The sequence below is a fragment of the Anopheles merus genome, chromosome 3R, assembly GCF_017562075.2.
Source record: "Anopheles merus strain MAF chromosome 3R, AmerM5.1, whole genome shotgun sequence".
In the NCBI taxonomy this organism is placed as follows: domain Eukaryota; kingdom Metazoa; phylum Arthropoda; class Insecta; order Diptera; family Culicidae; genus Anopheles; species Anopheles merus.
In genome coordinates, this window is record NC_054084.1 from 3851065 (window position 1) to 3858246 (window position 7182).

Genomic DNA, 7182 nt, shown 5'->3' on the forward strand with positions numbered 1-7182 from the left:
ATTACGACGATGATGATTATCATGAGCACCTCGCCAGCTCACCCCGCCGATGATGCTGGTGCTGGTAGTCGTGTTGGTGGAGCTGAGATGATGATCATGATCGCGGGCTGGAAGCATACGATATTGCCACACTGTGTGCCAGCAGCAACCACCAGCAAGCAGTCATCGACAAGTTTTTTTTTTGTTGTGTTGCTTCTACCTCTACCCCAAAGAGCGGGGACTCGTATGTAGATGAAGCAGCGAACCTGCGCAACAGGTGGATCAAGCCGCTTCTGCGGCTGCCGCGGGGCTTAAATCACACGCGAGCGAGCGCGACAAGGTTGAGTCGCGTTTTGTGCCGCGATGGCTGCTGCGATTCGATCGCTGCTATTTTTATTTATTTTTCAACATTTTTTTGCTTCTTAACCTGGTCCCCTCGCTACCTGGCCACTCCTCTGCTGGGCAAGAGGAAGCTGCTTTTCGAGTTTCCAACCTCAAAACCCGACTCGCCGAGAACTTCGATTTGCATCGTTAGGAATCGGGCATAGAAAACGAAACCTAACCTCACTGTGGAGAGGCCACTAATACTGCTACTACTACTACCACTACTACTAGTGATGGTGCCCTTTTTAATGCTGCCCTTTTACCCCGTCCCGCCAGAGAACGGACCAGAGCCGCCCCAACACATGAACGGTGATCGACCCGGTGCGGAACGAGGAATGGTGAAAATACCACCCCACTTGTTACATGATACTCAATTTTATAATTTGCATCTCCTCTCCGTACGCGTTGGTTGCACAGGGCAGACGAGAAAAGAGGCGATCTCACGCTCGCACCCAAGAAAGCGGTCCATAAATCCGGAGAGCTGCAGTTGCTTCGGGCGCCCCCTCGCGAGTCGGTCAAGGAATTTCTTGCCACCGGGCCACTGCAGCTCCGGTGGCTTCTGGATGTCATTGGAGCAGCAAGGCAAGCAATTTGTTTCCCTGTTGAACAATTTATTTCTATTCCAAAAGGTATTTACTGCTTCGAGCGGCCCTTTGCCAGCAGCTTGGTTTGGCGGCCTGCAATGCAAATTCGCCCTTTATCCACGCGGGCATACAGCATCATGTGACGCGGGCAGGTTCTATCAGGCCCCTCCGACGACCACGACTACGACGACATAGATGACATCGCGAGCAAATTGAAGGCAGCAGCAGCAGCAGCAGAGAAAAAACGAGCCACAACACAACATCTTAAACAACTTGAAACAACATTACTACGACCAATCCGCTCCTACTAATAAGAACGTGTTTTGTGTCCCTCCGTCCTCTCACCTCGAGGGGGCCGGCCACAGTGTCAGCCCCAGTGGGGCACGGACGGCAGGCAATCCACTCGGGCAGCAGTCCCGAGCGCCCGAATCGAGCGCGCTCGGCCGGGGCAGCCTGCTGCCGACCAGCCATGCAACCGGTCTAACCGGTGGCCTTCAGTTTTTTCGAGTCAACGTATTTTTCCTCCCCGTGCCTTACCTCATCCCTCCCCCCCCCCCCCCCCATGCAGCTTCCCAGGTGCCCGCATGTGTGGCTGTGTGTGTGTTTGTGCGCGTGCGCGCCCGCTCGCACATAAAACCAGGTGCCATTTCCGCCGTGCGTTGTCGTCGTCGTCGTCGTCGGAATGTGAAAGAGAAGTTTCCAGCACGGCCGATTGGCTGCGGCAAAAACAAAAAACGTCATGGGATTCGTCGTCGAGCAGAACCTGTGGCTTCCCGCGCTGTGCTGTTGGGTTTGAGAGGACCCAAACGGTTGGTGCAGTCGGAATGGCGCATCTGAACGGGGCGGCAAGTGCACCCCAGGACGATCCCTCACACGATGCAAAAAAGGGCGCCCAACGAAAAACGTTCCCAAGTCTCGGCACAAACTGCGAGCCAGCGAAGGGGGGAGAGCATTAGACATCGTGCTTGCGTAAGGTTTGATAGAAATGTCACTTTAGGGTTTATAGCGATTGTTATCCAAGCTGTACCGAGTGGACGTCGTGACGTAAGAGCGCTGCAGATTCCCAATTCATCACGCCCATCAGCTGGGGACTTTTTTATTTTGCTTTGTTGTTGCAACCTTTACTCACCTTCAACAAGAATTCATAATCCTGCCGAACTGCACTGTTTGAGCTGTTTGCACATTTTATTAACCTGGCCCGCTTCTTGAGTTCACCGAGCCGCTCACCGAGCCGCTCACCGAGCCGCTCACCGAGCCGCTCATCTCGTACGCATACGTAACTCTGCGCGCTGTGCTCAAAAAAGAAGCCCACCCCCCTCCCCACGCGATCCACCCCATGCCATAAAGTCCATCCGCACGGTTGGGGCCTATTTTCAGGCCTAATGTGGCTTTCATAATAAAAATTTATTTCCCTTCCATTCATTCGCGCCCGGGGCCTGTATCGAACGATCGAGCGCGCGGACCTTCTTCAACCTTCCCCAAGAGCGCTCGGTTGTGCTCGATTGCCTTCCATCCCTCGGTGTCGGCTCTAGGGTGTGTGTTTGTTTGCCCATTGTGAAGGCGAGGGACACACACACACGCACGCGCGCGGGAGAATGAAGCAATGATAATCGATAAAAATCATCAACAAACATTCGATGCTTAGAGCCGGAGTGAGCAGCCAGCGATAAAGAAGAATGTCGTATCATAAAAGGGACTCTGCCCCGGGTGAAAACGGGGGAAGAGTTGGCCACTGAGCGGTGAGCTTACGTTAGGGGGAAACGGCGAGAAAAAGTATTGTAATTAGAGACATACACCGCATAAGAAAATGGAGCTCCAAAACACCAAAAACTGAACGCTCCAGTGTGCCACTAAATGTGATGCTTTCGAATAACAAATCTTTCTGCTCAATTAAACACACTCAAGGGGAAGGGGTGGATGCCACACAAGTGTTGGGCAGGAATTTGTAGCCGTCCGAATTGGGGACGCACCTGACCACGAGCGACGAACCTGGCGAACTGCACCAACCGAGGGACGCGCGATCTCCCCCCAGAGGCCACACTTGAGCTGTGAGGGAATACCCAGATGGGAATGGGAATGGTCAAGAATGTCTCGCTGCCCCTGCAGCGCAACTGTGGCATAAGGGAGGACAGCGAGGAGAGGGAAGGAGATGATTAAAGATGTGTATAGGACACCTGTTTTTTGTTGTTTTATGATTATTTTTATAGCTTTTATTGACGCAGGGATATAGCTGTTAATTAGTGAGAAATTTTAAAACAAACTTGTTCGCTGGATGATTCTTTCCTTTCTCGCTCTCTCTCGCCCTAGCTCTGGCCCGTTCTCACACACTGGAATCCTCCGGCCGGCCAAAGGGGCAGCTGGTCCCGGAGCTCTCGATGGTCGACGGTTCCCACCCGGTCGGCTCGTTGCAACCACCACCAGCAGCTTCTTCTTCTACTTCTGCCTCCTTCGTCCCTGGGAGCTTTGGGAAAGGCAGACAGGAAATTGCTGAGTACGTACATCCGCCACCACCACCAACACCACCACCACCCCGCGTACCACCATGCCGTGGAAGAAAGGCTACGATTTTCTAATTCTTTTTTCACACGTTCACATTCGTCGGCATTTTCCGCACAGGGCCACAGCCAGAGCCAGTGCGAGCGCGCGCCCGCACGCGGAATCGAAGAATTCTGTTTTAATGAACATTAATGAGCGGGTGATAAAGGGGCGATGAAGAAGGGAAGCGCAACACCGGTCCTTTCCGGTTTGAACCTGGGTCTGGTGAACTGGTTAGGTCGCTGATAAGTCCATTTTAAATGTCCATCGGTGGTCCATTATTTTCCGTTTGGCACTATTGAGTTGCCCCGTGAAGGGCATTTTGTGTTATCAAACATTTGGACATTAACATTAATGCCTCCGAGTAGCTGCTGACGTCAAAGGGGAAATTGGGCTTGATTTTACAGCACGTCAAATTTACGTCATTTTACACAAAAAGTTCCTCGAACCATCGATCATTAACAACTTCACTAAAGGGAATCCCATCGCTCTCTCTCTCTCTATCTACTTCTAAGGGACTATCTTTGCTTGGGGAAAACGAGTTTTTAATTCCTAGGTGTTATGAACGGTCACCAAAATACAAACACACAAACACAGAAACTAGTTTGACGGTTTCAGCGCAACACTAAAACCGATCCGCCCAGGGTGATGGTCCGCATACCCATTTAGTGGAATATTATTTTAGCCGTTTAGCCCCCAAAACAGGTTGCATATTATGATGGCGGTGTTCCACCGCGACATGTGAAATTTCTGTGTGCACTCTAAAGAGCCGTCAGGAAACGCACCATCATCATCATCATCAATATCATCATCATCATGCACACACGCACACTTCGCAGCCCCAACGGCCCCGTACGGCCCAGACATAACGTCGACGAAATTCACCTCAAACGTCCATCCGGTCGTCAGCCAGTGGCCGCGGATCGCGCTTCTACCCTTATACCGGCGCGTAGCATTATGCGTTTCTTTTCGCTTCATTTCGCCTTCCTCTTTCGTTTCTTGCTTGTGTCCAGCACCGCAGTATCGGCCACAGTACCGTTGGATGCCGCGCAGCCACACACGCCCGCGGCAAACGTCGGCGATGACGGTGAGGCTTAAGAATGCTCCTTCGCAGCAATTAGCCGCAATGAGTAACGATCGCTGATAATTGCATTCTCGAATGTCGCTGTTGTTGCTGCTGCTGCTGCTGCTGCTGCAAGAGGGACAACAACGTTTCGGGGGCCCCGAACGGACGGGACTGGTGCAACTGATATCGTTGGCCGCAAATGTGCTAGAATTTTGGTCTAGCCCGTCGTGCGCCCGCCATGTGTGTGCCGCACTGCACGAGGACAGAAGCGCAGCACGCGCTCTCTGCTTCCTTTCGTGGGTAAGATTATTCAATTTATTAGTTTGATGAGTTTGCTTCAATTAGCGTACCGCGTCTCTCTGCGCCCATCACCCGTTCCTCCGGGTGCCTCGGACACACTGGGATAGGGTAGGCATTATAAGCATCGCCCGGGGGCTGCCAGGAGGCAATTACAGTGTGCGCGTGGAATTTCGACGCCATGACCGTAACGGCACCGGACCGTACCGCACTCGCGTTCGATATCGCTGACCCGCCCGCTGACCCACAGGAGGAAGTAAATCACACAGCAGGCCCGCCGCAATACCTGAACCCTTTTTCTTCTCGGGAATTTCGCTCCGTCCGTCCATCGTCGCGACCATACATAACGGACACCATTTCTTCCCACATTAGAATTATCCATCTCTTCGCTCGGTCCGGCGACCAATTAAACGCGCAACCGGAAATGGCCGCGTTCGGGTGGGGGGGCGGTTGGGAGTAGAGGCGAATGGGGCCACATGCTGCGCCTGCACTCTTGGTTGCCATTTAGTCTGATTTGACGCCGGCAAGGCAACGGCTTTGGAAAGGGGAAGGAAAGGCGGCAGCGGCGAGAAGTGGCACAGTCGGAACCGTTTGTCTACGTGGCTCCATGCAGTCTCTCTATCGCTCGGTACGATCCAGTGCCAACCGGCTAGCAAGATTAACGATTTAGCGGCGAGCGAGATTGATACAGGGCCGGCTCCAAGACGCCACGAAGCAAGCGCATCAAAACCTTCAATTTGGAACCATTTTAGCTTATGATTTACGCATGTTGGATCAACCCCAGAAAAGGTGAAAAATGTCCCAAAGAAATATGAATCATTAGCTTCTTCGATAAACCATGTCACCTCTGGGCACCACGGTCCATGGATGGTAACTTAACACCGTGCTGGAAATACCAAACACTCCACACGATCAGTGCGCTGAAATTGGGGTGCGGAAAAAATTGATAAGGAAACCTGTCAGCAAGAAACGTTAATGTCGTGGCATCACTGAAAACATTTCGAAGAGTTAACAAAAAACACACACACACAGAACGGAAGAGATATCAACATCCCAAAAAGAAACAATATCCAAAGCACGCACACACTGCCATAGCTGGCCGATCACTTTGCGTGCATCTCAGATTCGATACGCAAAACAAAAAGAGGTGAAACATATTTCATCGGATTTACCCATTTACTTTCTTTGACACCTTCCACGGTCCGCGGCCAGGCTCCATTAAATGTAAAAAAAGTAAGGAAAGAAAGAAAGAGAGAGAGAGAGAGAAAGAGAGAGAGAGAGAACGTTTCACGGGCACAAAGTGCAGATGACCACCGGTCCCCGGTCGCAACAGCATCCCTTACCCCGGGCGGTCACAAACGAGCCGGTGTTTTATGTCCGCCCCGCGTAGCGAAGAAGAAGTAGAAGAAGCGTTTGCCAACTGGCCGCAGCCATTTTGGCGTCCGCGTGGGCCCCGCAGGTGGACATAGCGCTGATGTGGAGGAGGGAGAGGGGCAGGGGGCTGCTGGTCTGGTGCGATCTTCGTTCGTTCGCAATCGCCGTCTTGGTCGTCTTGGTCGTCTTCGTCACTCAGTTGTGATAAGGCAACGCAGTTTCGCGCGCGGAACGGCTTGCGTCTTTGCGTCGCTCGCGCTGCCTAATATGCCGAAACCGGGCCCAGAACCGGGTCCGTCAGCGGACCTCTCCCCCCTCCCCCACCGCTCTCAACCAGATGTGAACAACTTTTATGAGAATTATTATATTTTTGCATAATTTTAAGATTAAAGCAGTAAAAATATGTAAATTGAGAGCCCAAAGAGCGTCAAACGGACCAGATGGCTCGGAATTGGAAACTACCACCAGACATGGACATACACACACGCACACACACGTTAACCGCTAGCCAAAGGTGGTGGAGACCCCCAAAAGCTGGCTGGAGATATCCACTTCTAGTTTGGAGTTGGGCTAATTTCGTGATGACGACTACGCACACACACACACACGAGTTAGCCTCCCAGCACTGGCAGGCCAGATTCATGTTTAATCGGTTCCGCCCGTATCAGTGTGTAGTGGTGGTATGAATCAAGAGAAAAAAAGGAACATGATCGATGTAGAACTAACTATACCCCATGCTGGCTTTTGGGGCAGTTATTTGATTAACAAAACAAAATGCCATACCTCGCCCTCGCACAGCACACCGCCACGGGGCGGCCCGGCTGGGAGGGGGAGAAATAGTTCACAGACCATCCTCGCGCATCACATGGCTATAAATTATGGCCGTTTGGTTGACTTCTTCCGGTGTTGCTGGCTTACTGAGTGACTCATGTTCCAGTAGGGATGGGGGGGGGGGGGAGAAAA